The 12,281-nt window shown below is 35.6% G+C and overlaps 1 protein-coding gene across 5 annotated transcripts in view; it reads right to left on the bottom strand.

The window, feature by feature from the left end:
* LOC129750061 (nephrin) overlaps positions 1-10,379 on the bottom strand; it is a 690,512-nt gene extending 680,133 nt beyond the window's left edge. For all 5 annotated transcript variants that reach the window (XM_055745260.1, XM_055745255.1, XM_055745256.1 and 2 more), the window contains exon 1: positions 8,391-10,379. The gene's annotated coding sequence lies outside the window, so the exon portion shown is untranslated. The remainder of the gene's footprint in view (positions 1-8,390) is intronic.
* Positions 10,380-12,281: the final 1,902 nt, after the last annotated feature.

Genomic DNA, 12,281 nt, shown 5'->3' with positions numbered 1-12,281 from the left:
GAAGGATTTTTTTTAGATTCGTGAAACTAAATCTGAGTTCTCATAAATTTTTGGTTTCATTTTAAAATCGTATTGCAAGTTTTTTTTAACTCAAAAAACCATCTTGAACTTGAAACCATTAAATCTGAAGTACATCTTTTGTGAATAAATGACCCAAAAAGTTCCACGCGTTTCAAGCCCAACCGAAAGTTTCTTTTGGACAAGAATCAAAACAATTTGATTTTGTACAAAAATGCGAAATCAGAACATCAAGAAAAATAAATTCTTTGTTATAGCAAAATTTATTGAAAAAAAAGACAAAAATTGTATGGAATTTTAAGATAAGTCAATCACCGTTAATTAATTTTGTAAATTTATTTTTCGGCATATCGGTGAAAAGTAGTTCTGAAATTGATAAAGATGGATAGAGAAGTGAGGAGAAAATTTACAGATGTTGAAGAAAGCGAAAGAGCATTTTTGCGAGGAAACTTATTAACGTACACCATACTTTACCCTGCAACATTTCATTATTTAGGAGAAGTAGTACCGGGATCCTTGGTCTCTATCCATCTTTATCAATTTCAGAACTACTTTTCACCGATATGCCGAAAAATAAATTAACAAAATTGTATGGAATTTTGAAAGAAAGTTCTGCTTTAAAAAAAATGAAAAAAATATCAAATGAAAAAATGTTAAAAAAACACAAAAAAATATTTTTAACAACAGAGGCATGCAACTCTTAAAAAAAGCGATTAAGTTAAGAATTTGAATGTGGTATCCTAACTGGCTTCTGATTTTGATAAGTATTTCTATTATCTATTTTGATATTAAATTTACATTAAAATCTGAAAGGTTTTTTGAAATTCGTAAAACTTAATCTGAGTTCTCAAAGAGTGTTGATTTCTGTAATTTCCCAGAGTTTTAACAAATTTTCATCTCAGATTCTGTGTCACAGAACTCAGAGTTTTGCAAATATTCACAGATTTCACAAATGTTTTAAAATTTTTACGTATTCCAAAGTTATAATTTTTTGTCATCCGAATTTTCAACTTTGTTTAGAAAAACATGATAAAATTGATAATGTTTATTGATTTTTACTCAAGCAAAATGTAAAGAAAAAACTCAGTTTTTCGTGTTATTTCTGACAAATTTTTGTATTCACAGAGTTATTGGGTGAAGTCACAGAAAGTCAGAAATACTTTTCGCAAAAATACAGATATTTTTTTTCGGCAACCTTGGTTCTGCAGGATGCAGATTGATCGCTTTAAATTCTCAAAAATAAATCAAAGTGAGTTTTAAACAATGCGTTTCAAATGCTTTTTTCCTTTTTTCTCACACATTTTGGTTTTACTTGCAACCACTCAAGGTTGCCGAATTCTAAGAAAAAACTGTATTATCATAGAATTTTGAGAAAAATTTCGTCACAGATTCTGTGTCAAAGAGCACAGATTTTTTTTCTAAATTTTCACAGAATTCGAAGATTTTTAAAATTTTGAGCAGATTTCCAAAATTACAAATCGTTAAGTCACTTTTGATTTTTTAATTCTTACTCAAATTCATGAAAATGAGAAAACAAGGCATTAAATTTTATTTTCCTGATTATAACAAGAAGTGGTTTCCAATTTATTTTTGTTTCCAATGATTTCCTAATGAACTTCATAAAAATAGCGTCACAGAAAATCGTCACAGATTTTTATTCATATCATAGAATTCAATAATTTTATTGGCAAAAACAAAGAATTTTTTTTCGACAACCTTGCTTGTACTGAACTAAAAAAACTACTTAAAAAACTTCAGAGATTTATTTCTTTGGATTTAAAAATAGTTTTTGGAAAAGATTCTTTACAATAAAAAAAATTATGAAAAGATTTGATATGCCTTTTCATTTCAAAACTTGTAATCAGAATGGAAATACAGAGCTCAAAATTCTGAATTCTGATTCTGAATACTTCTTTTGAATCTTCTCAAAATTAAAATGAAGAATCAGTACTCAGAATCAGAATTCAAAATCAGAATTCAGAATTCAGAATTCAGAATCCGAATTCTGAATTCAGAATCAGAATTCAGAATCAGAATTCAGAATCAGAATTCAGAATCAGAATTCAGAATCAGAATTCTGAATCAGAATTCAGAATCAGAATTCAGAATCAGAATTTAGAATCAGAATTCAGAATCAGAATTCAGAATCAGAATTCAGAATCAGAATTCAGAATCAGAATTTTTTTTTTTTTTTTTTTTTTTTTTTTTTTTTTTTTTTTTTTTTTTTTTAAATAAAATAAAGTTGTTTATTCACAAAATATACACATTAGTTACAAAGGTTTACATATTTTCCAAAATGTTTCTTCAATACAACTCTATGATTCCATTTGTATTCGTTCAGGCGTTTTTTAAAAATGTATAAATTTCCTATTCTTCCTAAATTAAAGCTCATTCCCCTAGCGACTAACCATAGCACAGTTTTTTGACATTGGTTTTTGGGCTGTATTTTCCACGAAAGAATATCTTCAAGAGATTGTACAGATATTTTGAATTTTTCTCTAATGACTTTTTCTATCCACTTCCATACAGGCTTTGCATTTGTGCATTCTTTGATGCGATGTATATTCGTATCCGGCTCTGAGCAAATTTCGCAATTGCTGTTTTCTAGGCGACCTATATTATACGAACGTAATTTTTCTTTGTTTGGCAACAAATCATTAACTAACACAAATAATCGCGATCTATCTTCAGCTGCTAAGAAGTTACTATTCAAATTTTCCCATATTGTTTCCCAATTTATAAGTGGTAAATTTTCTTCAATTTTTGGAATGATCTTTTTTGTATCAATGAAATACCAATATAAAGCTCTGACATTTGTCAATGAAAAGTTGGTTTTTAAAATAATCGCTTCTTCAATCCAAGCTCTCCCATTCCTCGGTAAAATTTCAAATGATCTTAGGTTAAGGAGATAGACCTCATCCATATTTTCATTTCCACTGGTTTCATAAAGAATATTGCGGATATACAAAGCTTTAGCTTTACTCTCAGGATCTATAAGATTTAGTCCACCTTCTTCAGGTCTTAAATATAACTGATTCCTTTCTATTTTAAAAATAAAATTTTTCCAGAAAAACTGTCCTACTGCCTTTTTTATTTTAGCTATGTGTTGATTAGTAGGAGGGAATACTTGTGCTACATACCAAAATTTAGATAAAACAAAGACATTCAAATAAATTACTTTATCGATTAAATTCATATCACGAAACTTGCTGTGCAGTAATTGTAATTCTAAATTATCAATTAGTTTTTTATAAGTTAAATTTATAGTACTAGTCCATTTGCAAGTAATTATCACTCCTAATATTCTTTGAGACTGTACTTCTTGTATAGGAAAAGGACCTCCTTTACAATTATTTATCCGAATAAAAGATGATTTTCCAAGGTTCAACTTTATTTTTGAGGACCTGCTGTAAGAATCTATTAAACTTTTCATCAAATCAAACTCTTTTTCATCCCTTACAAAAATCGTGAGATCATCAGCATAGGCCATTATCGTCTGAAACCTATCAAATACTAGTAACCCTTTGATATTAAGCTGCAGTTTTCGAACAAGAGGTTCAATATAAATTACAAATAGAATCATGCTCAATGGGCAGCCTTGTCGGACTGACGAGTTGATTTTAAATTCCGATGTAAAAAATCCATTGAATATTACTTTAGAAGTAGCAGTTGAATATATGTTCTTTATACAAGTAATTAAAGAATCGGGAAAGCCAAACTTACTCATAATTTTCCATAGAAATACATGATTAACTTTATCAAACGCCTTTTCAAGATCTAAGCTGACTAAAAATCCTTTGAGTTTTTTATTTTCCATTGATTTTGTTATTAATCTGCGAATATTTTTCAAGCTATCTATACAAGATTTATTCTCGGTGCAAGCTATTTGGCCTGGTCCTAAAATTTTATTTAAAATATGTGAAACTCGTTTTGCAATAATCTTCATTAGTAATTTGTAGTCAGTATTCAATAAACTAATTGGTCGCAAATCTTGAATACTTCGAGAATTGCCCGATTTCGGTATCAATGTGATAATCCCTGCAGAGAATTCTTTAGGTGGCAAAATACTATTCGAAAAGTACAAATTAAACAATTTAAGCATGTCGTCAACTATGTTATTGTAGTTTTTGAGGTAAAACTCATATGTTATGCCGTCAGGCCCTGGTGATTTCTTTTTAGTGCATGATTGGAGGACTGTTTTAAGCTCGTCAGCAGTGATCGGAGCAGTAAGAGAAATTTTATCACTTTCATCTAAAGCATTTTCTATTAAATCTAAAGAATCATCACTATCATTATTTGTATTTATACCCTCGCCTGCAAATAAGTTAGAATAATGATCAAAAATTTTTTTACTCACGACCGTTTGATCTTTAATAAGCTCATTATTTTCAATTATTTTGATCTGAAAGTTACTTCTTTTTAATAACGAAGCAATTTGATAAACACTTATCCTTTCTTCTGTTGCCAAAGATTGAGGCATTAATTTGGTAGCAAAGTAGTTCATTTTGTCGATTTCAAACTTCAAAATTTTGTTCTTAGTATGTTTAAACTCATCGATGACGTTTTCGCCATTGATCATTTTTTTAGTATACTCATTAAGTTCCTTAAGAAGTTCACTTTTTTTATTATTTATTTCTGTGTTTAATTTGAAGCTTTCATTTTTGTAAAAACTACGAATTTTTCTCTTGAGTACAAAATTCCACCATGCATTGTGATCGGATCTATATATTTGACGATTTTTCAAAGATAAAAGTTCATTTGAAAATTTTTCAAAGATTTCCTCATTTTCATTCAAAGCTGAATTAATCTTCCAGTATCCCCTACCTCTCAATGAAATATCGCTTTTATTAACTTTAAATTGGAAAAGAATAGCGCGGTGATCAGAAAATGGAACACTTAGAGTATTACATTTAATAACATTTTTAATAAAGGAGTTTGAAGCGTAGAAGCGATCAATTCTTGATGCCGAGTCAACCCGAGCAAAGGTAAATTCATTTACACCTTTACTCAAAAATATATCTTTGAAATTCAAAGAATTAATAACATTCCTAAGAGCTGAAGAGTATTTACTTCCGGTATTCCGACTATCGCCTGCTTCAATTATACAATTAAAATCTCCACCCAAAACCGTATTGGAAGCATCATTCCCATTCAAATGCACAGCCAAATCAGAAGTGAAAAGTTCATCGCGTTCTTTAGCCTTGTTACTACCGGAATGAGCATAAATATTAATGAAATGAAAATTCGAAACTTGAACTGAAGATATTCTTCCGTTGGATGAAAACAGCAAATTTTTGTATTCTAAACCTTTTCTAATAAGTATTGCCGTACCCAAAGAATTGGGAACAGTATTAACCAAAGGAACATGAGTCGAAATAAAATTAAAATTTAAATACATGACTTCCTGAAGCATAACAATATCTACATTATGATCATACACAAAGTCTCTTAATAAACTTTTGTTGATATCTGAACAAGAACTGTTTAAATTAATCGAAGCTACTGACAAAACAAAATTCATGTGTACTTATAATAATCTTTAAAAAAAAACAGCAAAAATCTGAACTCTTCTAAGCCTCGCCTGAATTCAGCTTGAGTTGTTTATTTTTCGATCTAGATCGCAGCAAGTGTCCCTCCAAAAAACTAGGTGCCGGTGGCACAGTCATTGACCTCTCCTGCTCAGTCTCTGTTGATGAGTTTTCAGAGTCCGCTCTATTATTACTTTTATTTTCGATGGCAGCTTTTCTACCACGCTTTCTCGTTTCAACTAGATTGAACTCTCCACTTTGCCTATTGGTTTCATCTGTTTCCCCTTCAACGACATCACCTACCTCAGGAACGTCGGTACCATCGCTTGTTGCTTTGTCATCTTTAGCAACTGTAGCAGTAACCGGACCGGCAACACTAGCCGATGAGCTCCGAATGTCATCTTTCGGAGCTTTTTCTCCATTGTCCATCGAACCATTTCCGTCTGTGCAAGTTACCTTGGACGTCCCTTCGTCGCTACGCAGCACTTTTCCCAGTAATGTATCTCGAAAGCTCGCTCTCAACTCACCTTCGGATGCCGAAGGGAGGGAAAGCGATCCAACGGCACCACCTCTCGACAAACGGTCGTTTACCGAAGATCGCTTTGTGCATGCTGCCTTCAGATGGTCTGTCGCCCCGCATCCGAAGCATTTGGTCTGCAACCCATCATAGTACAACCTTACTTGCAGGTGACTGATGTGGAGACTCGCTGGGATTTCCCGGAGAATCTCCATATGGACTCCTCGCACACCAGACCATATGGGGAAACCGGTTTCGATGGAATACTTTTCCCGGACCAACTGGTGTATGTTTCCGTATTTTCCCAACTCTTTCGATATTTCCTTGTCATCAATTTCGGGATGAAGTCCGAAAATTCTGACATACCGGAATAACTGCCCTGCTTCCGACAGCGAAATCTGTATTTTAGTGCCATCTTCGTAGTCGAATGATAAGTTACGAGGCAACTTTTTAAGCACACTTTGAAGCACATTTTGGTCCATAAACTTTACAAACACCGAATACTCTTTGGCATCCTGGTACATACTAAGTAGCATTTCACTTTTTATGCCATTTTCACGGAAAAACTTAAATACTTCTCCATCCTTAGGCTTTCTAGCCTCCCTCCCGAAATGCATTCGCATCGTGTTTTCACGGCCAACCGTCGCCATTTTTCTCTTTTAACCTCTATTTTTTAATTCGAACCAAAACTTTTAACTGCTGATTCAATCAGCCCGAATGTCAAAACTCTCCAAATAGAAGTTCTCGGCACCAAAGGAAAAAACACGTCTGCTCTTGACGAGCGTACTAAGCGAACTGCAGAATCAGAATTCAGAATCAGAATTCAGAATCAGAATTCAGAATCAGAATTCAGAATCAGAATTCAGAATCAGAATTCAGAATCAGAATTCAGAATCAGAATTCAGAATCAGAATTCAGAATCAGAATTCAGAATCAGAATTCAGAATCAGAATTCAGAATCAGAATTCAGAATCAGAATTCAGAATCAGAATTCAGAATCAGAATTCAGAATCAGAATTGAGAATCAGAATTCAGAATCAGAATTCAGAATCAGAATTGAGAATCAGAATTCAGAATCAGAATTCAGAATCAGAATTCAGAATCAGAATTCAGAATCAGAATTCAGAATCAGAATTCAGAATCAGAATCAGAATTCAGAATCAGAATTCAGAATCAGAATTCAGAATCAGAATTCAGAATCAGAATTCAGAATCAGAATTCAGAATCAGAATTCAGAATCAGAATTCAGAATCAGAATTCAGAATCAGAATTCAGAATCAGAATTCAGAATCAGAATTCAGAATCAGAATTCAGAATCAGAATTCAGAATCAGAATTCAGAATCAGAATTCAGAATCAGAATTCAGAATCAGAATTCAGAATCAGAATTCAGAATCAGAATTCAGAATCAGAATTCAGAATCAGAATTCAGAATCAGAATTCAGAATCAGAATTCAGAATCAGAATTCAGAATCAGAATTCAGAATCAGAATTCAGAATCAGAATTCAGAATCAGAATTCAGAATCAGAATTCAGAATCAGAATTCAGAATCAGAATTCAGAATCAAAATTCAGAATCAGAATTCAGAATCAGAATTCAGAATCAGAATTCAGAATCAGAATTCAGAATCAGAATTCAGAATCAGAATTCAGAATCAGAATTCAGAATCAGAATTCAGAATCAGAATTCAGAATCAGAATTCAGAATCAGAATTCAGAATCAGAATTCAGAATCAGAATTCGGAATCAGAATTCAGAATCAGAATTCAGAATCAGAATTTAGAATCAGAATTCAGAATCAGAATTCAGAATCAGAATTCAGAATCAGAATTCAGTATCAGAATTCAGAATCGGAATTCAAAATCAGAATTCAGAATCAGAATTCAGAATCAGAATTCAGAATCAGAATTCAGAATCAGAATTCAGAATCAGAATTCAGAATCAGAATTCAGAATCAGAATTCAGAATCAGAATTCAGAATCAGAATTCAGAATCAGAATTCAGAATCAGAATTCAGAATCAGAATTCAGAATCAGAATTCAGAATCAGAATTCAGAATCAGAATTCAGAATCAGAATTCAGAATCAGAATTCAGAATCAGACTTCAGAATCAGAATTCAGAATCAGAATTCAGAATCAGAATTCAGAATCGGAATTCAGAATCAGAATTCAGAATCAGAATTAGGTTTCAGAATCAGGATCAGGTTTCAGAATTAGAATTTTCAATTCAGAATGAGAATTCAAAATAAAAAACAAGAAATCCATCGAATTTAAATCTAATTTTTATGATTTTAAAGTTAAAAAATATAATAAAACTAATGGACTCACCTAGATGATTAAAGCTACGACGACAAGAGAACACTAGAAGTTTTGAAGTTTTGTTTTAATCCCATAAATGCGTATCGACGATGTTTGATGTGTTATGTAGGAGTCGACTTATCGCGTAGAGTAGTTACTAGCTAGTAGCAGTGATAGTAGCGCAGTAGGTAGTTGAGAGCTTATGTTGAGACTGTAAACTCCCTAAGACAGAAACATTTGCTGTTGCTACTGATTCACACTCGATTGCCACTCACTTAAGATTTGAATGACTTGATTTGACTTCCCTTTTTTATTTCAAACTTGCGGGGTAGTTGTAACACGGAGGATTTCAAAACAAAGAATAATCACAGAACATTTTTTGGACAACGGCAAACATTGAACACCCACTTCAACAACATAACATAACACAGCTGAGAACACTGATTTTTTTCTATCGGTTATCACTCTTTATCACTCTTTTCTGGGATGGTAATAATGCACGGTGTTTCGACTTTTTTTTATTTCGTTATTTTTTCAAAAAAAATTTTAACAGAAGAAGTTGTCACGAATCGTAAGGATTCGTATGGCTTAGTGATTAGGGATGGTATCCTGATTCATGGTTGTGATGATTTCTCTCGTTTTCGGACTTTCACTCGGTAGTTTTTTTTGTGTTATTTTCGTTGGCCACTTCGAATCACAAGTTGTCGGAAACGGAATCCTCCCCTTTTTCACACACAGAGCGCGAAACTTTGATTATCACCGCCTTGACTGCTGCCGATGCTTCCCACGTCGCCTGAGCATCATCAACACCATCATCGTGGCAGCAGCAGCTTCAAATCGGACCAGCTCCGCATAATGTGGAGATCATAAATCTTGCCAACTATCGACGGCTATCTACCCCCTTTATTTTGGAGTGGAGTTGGCTTTCACGAACAATCCACCCACATTCGGATTCACACCGCCAAAGACACTGACTGACCCGGGTCGTCCACTATTCGAGGGAATTGTTGCGCTAAACCGCTACTTGGAGCTTTGTTTAGGTAGCGTAGGCTTTAGCGGAACCCAATACACAATACCTCATACACAAAACTCACTCCATTTTTCTTAGGGGAATGAAACTCGGACAGATGTCAAATGAAGGCACCACACAATCCTCCTTTGCCCCAAATCTTTCTGGCGAATCGTGCTCCCAGATATCGGGTGCCCACAACTGCGCTGTCAGTGTAGTAGTATTCCAAAATTCACCACCAAACTCTCGTCAAACGGGACGATACGCTTTTCCGCATATCTCTGCTCACACACAGCATCCTTAGCAAAGTAAAACTGGAGGACCGATTTTCCACCAACACACGGTCAGATACTTCAAGGATGAATCCTATCCCGACGAGAGTAACTTTGTTTCTTATTGTGAGTAATTCGATGGTTTCTAGGGGTTTCCACTGGCTTTGGACAGCTATTGAAGCCGGTTCGAAGGACCAAAGGGATTTTCTGAACTTTCCACTAACCCAGATTCCATCAAACGCGTTCCGATTAATCGGGAATTCTTTTGCAAATTTATCGGAATTTTCCCCCTGTAGTAAGGCTTCAACTCTTCTCAATTTCCACGTTTTTCACGGTACACTGGTATTGGTGCTATTTTCCGAAGCCCGTCCGCACTCACTTCCGACAGGCCTGACAGCCTCCCAGGAGGTCTTCGTCGGTTCCTCTTGAAGGAATACACTTCTCGTGACCTACCCACGACACATGACAAATTTTCGACGATTCCCTTCCAGAGTAATCTGTCAATAATCCCGATGCTGGATCTTCCGGTTTTCCCCGAACTCCGAATCACAATTTTTGTTTTGGCACTTGGCAGGACGATTTCCACTTGTCCCGAACCCCCGTAAGATGGTTTCCCGCAGACACTGGCTCAGGAGCAGGACACGAGAAACTACCAACACGCAATATACACACTACTCTCGACTAAACGCGGATTCTCGGTTACACACTCCGCGGAACGACGTTGTCACGGTGTAAAGATCCAGCTCGTACTAACTGGCCAAACCGTTTGTCCAAAGCGAGGGAGCGAGCGAGCGAGCGAGTCACAAAAGCGAGCGAGAAGTCACACGACGGACGACACAACACCACACGACGATGATGCGAGATGAGTGCGTATCCTCTTAAAACCTTCTTAACCTAACCTCTCTCTCTCTCCCGGTCTCCAGTGTTCACCACCCTCAGCTGCAGACCCCGGTGGCTGTGACGATGGCAACCGTCACAGGATCCCTCGACTCTCATACTTCAAAACCGGAAAAAATCTCTCTCTCGCCAAAAAACGACGCGCAGACTCCACCAACCGTTTGTTTCACTCCAACTCAAATAAAAACAAACGCTTCACTCTCCCCAGAGTGTAGAACAACTTCAATCAAAACAGCCGCTGCTATCGGTCCCTCGCCGAATGTCGCGTGACATTCTCTCGCTTCTCTCCGGAAAAATCCCGAACGCAATCCGCATCCCAACATTTTCGCCTGTTTTGTTTTGAACCACTCATTCGCGTCGTTCCTTCGCTCGGATGCGACGCACTTTTCAACTTCTCTCTCCTGCTCGTTAATCCACTTGGCGTGCCGTGTCGTGCCGGTGTTGATCTCTCTCAGTAGTCAGTAGGATTATTTTTTCCTTTTTCCTTGCTGTTGGTTTTGTTAGCTGATGCAGGTTTTCGAATTTCCTTGCTCCCTTCGGGTTGTTCCTCATGTTTTTTTTTTCCTTTCTCGGCATGGGGTAGTGCGAGCGAGCGACATTTTTCAAAATATAAACTTCCAACGGGAACCGGGGAACCGAAACCGATGCCCGGTTTTTTTTTTGTTTGTAATTTTAAGGCACCTTACACAACGATGATGATGTGCTTGCTGTTGCTGTTGATGATAGCATGATGTTACGTTAAACATGTACTTTTTTCTCCCTTCCCTCCGCTCTGGGACTAAGCTTGTGGTGCCTGTCTGCCCCTGGTAAGGTGGTAGATTCTTTTTCGCTGTATGTTTCCTGTTTTTCAAGTGCATCTTGGCTTGGTTGGGTGAAGTTTTTTTTATTTTTCTAAAAAAACAGCGTGTTCCTTCACGTCAGAAAGAAGTAGCTAGCAGTGGTGTAATCATCGTTCCTACCTCTTGGGATATAGGAATAAGTACCTAAACGAGGACCACGACCACGGGATATGACGATGGTGCTGTTGAGGTGCCTTCCTACAGTCAGTGGTTTTCGGTTTGGAAGTTGGTTTTCGGTTATTGGTTTGGTTCACTTGTTGTATGTTGAACGTACTTGCATAATAAAGTCATGCAAAGTGAAACGGAGCCGATTGAGATAAACATTTCTCATGAGTGTGTAATTTAGTGGAGTTTTTTTATCTAGAATCAACCAAGATATCAGAGAATATCTGAAAGTAAATGCTTATTAAATAAACTTAAGCTGTTTTTCTTTAACATAATTACTTGACGCTGGATGAGTGCAAAAATGACATCTAGGTATATCTTCCCAATATTGACTCTAGAACAGGGGTCGGGGAACTTTTTGAATCATTACCCCAAAACATTTTTATTTAAGTTGTTATTACCCCATGACGAAGATCAAAAAAACGAAATCGAATTTTTTTCAGCATCTTCATATTATGCACCAACAAATTCATAAAATTGCAAAATGAAAATATACAATTTTCAATCACAAAATTTTCACTGTTACCCCCAAGAATTTCACTTTTACCCCATTTGGGGTAATTTACCCCGGTTCCCCGACCGCTGCTCTAGAAGGACTGGCAAACTGAATAAACATTTTTCCTTCTGATTTTGAACTTTTTCGAGAATGTTCCAAAATGGAAATACTTTTTCACCATGGGTGCACGGGTTAACCTCATTTTCGCATAGATGCGATTGCGTTTGTGTCATAAATTTAATA

The sequence above is a fragment of the Uranotaenia lowii genome, chromosome 2, assembly GCF_029784155.1.
Source record: "Uranotaenia lowii strain MFRU-FL chromosome 2, ASM2978415v1, whole genome shotgun sequence".
NCBI lineage: Eukaryota > Metazoa > Arthropoda > Insecta > Diptera > Culicidae > Uranotaenia > Uranotaenia lowii.
Note: the sequence above shows the minus strand (reverse complement) of the source record. Positions and strands in the feature narration are given on the sequence as shown.